Consider the following 1700-nt stretch of genomic DNA (forward strand, 5'->3'; position numbering starts at 1 on the left):
TCAGGGATGATGGGAATTGTAGTCTCAAAACATCTGGAGGGCTGAGTTTGAGCAAGCCTGGTATACAGTGGTACCTCAGGTTACATACGTTTCAGGTTACATACTCCGCTAACCCAGAAATAACGCTTCAGGTTAAGAACGTTGCTTCAGGATAAGAACAGAAATCGTGCTCTGGCAGGGCAGCGGCAGCAGGAGACCCCATTAGCTAAAGTGATGCTTCAGGTTAAGAACAGTTTCAGGTTAAGAACGGACCTCCGGAACGAATTAAGTACGTAACCAGAGGTACCACTGTATGCCTAAAATTCTAGTATTATGACAGTTATGATTCTTGATTCCCTTCTCTTGCCATATTACCACATGGGACCCACAGTCAAGTGTTCTTGATCTTCATGGTAGCTTCAGTATTGCTTTTAGCACTTGAAGTGTATTTTTCTCCTCATCACTTAGGCCAGCTCCCACTCCCAGCTGTGGTGCCTCTTCGCTATGTGAGGAACACCAACTTTCTGGGGCATGTTCTACACAAAGAGAGCATCACACTGGACTGGTCTGCATATACAGAGGTGGCAGAAAACTAGGGTAGTATAATGTGGCCTATTTTACTGAGGATAGTCCTCTATTTGAAGGAAATCTTCTGTTTGAAGGGCTGAGGAGAGGAGCCAGGCGAGTTGGGAATGATCTCATTGATGTAGCTAAGGCTGCTTTCTTTGTGCTGTAGCCAGTGCTTGGCTCATTTTGGTGTGTGGGGGATCCATATGCTCTGCCCCCAGTTCAGTCCCACCTCCTGTATTCTTAAAAAAGGAATAAAGAAACTACAATTCCTGGAGGGGCCTCCATTTTCTGATTCACCTCAGGTGACAAAATGTCTTGGGCCAGCCTTGATCTGCAGTGACAGGAGATGCTACAGTGATGTGATGTGCAATACTTAAAAGACCCAGGAATCTTCTCAGCCATGAGATCTGAAACACCAAAAATGACTGAAATCAGAGACACACCCAGATCTAGGAATGGCTGAGGCTGCACCCAACTATATTGTTTACTTTTCTTCAATGGGCTCCCTCAAAGAGGGGGAAGTTTTCATTCCAAACACACAGTTCACCTCAGTGCTAAGTGCCTTTCTTGAATAAGTCAATGGTAACTGTGCATCCACTGCTGCTGATTTCATGTATTATTCGTAATGTCTTCTGGTCAGCTGCATCAGTTCAGGAACAGAAGGATCAGAATGTGATACTTTCACCTCTCTCCTCTACCCCATCCCTGAGCATGGATTTGAACTTGCAGCTGGGGCCAGAAGACAGCCCCTACAAGACTGGCAATTCTTGCCTTTCATCCCTTCCATTTTGGCAGGAGTAGGTGGCTCTCTTTGTTAAATGTGAGGTGAAACTATGCCTCCGGCACTCTGAAAATAAAACTGCAAAAACCAATTTAATTCTCTCAATACAGTATAGCAATTTAAAGAGAGGATAGGGCTACAGGGGTAGAAAGATGTTCTCATTAATAAGTTGCATGTTTTGCTAAACGATTGCCACCCTGCTGAGCCATCTGAAGTGTGAATCTCCAGCGACAGTCTTTTACTGCCATCTACTGAGAAAGTACCAATTCCAAGTAGGAAAGGTGAATGCCATATTACTACAGGGCTAGAAAGAAACCAGAAGAACACCCCACCCTGCACATTCTTATGCCAGAATTCCCAGGAATGGGGA

Source organism: Lacerta agilis, chromosome 2, assembly GCF_009819535.1.
Source record: "Lacerta agilis isolate rLacAgi1 chromosome 2, rLacAgi1.pri, whole genome shotgun sequence".
Taxonomy (NCBI): domain Eukaryota; kingdom Metazoa; phylum Chordata; class Lepidosauria; order Squamata; family Lacertidae; genus Lacerta; species Lacerta agilis.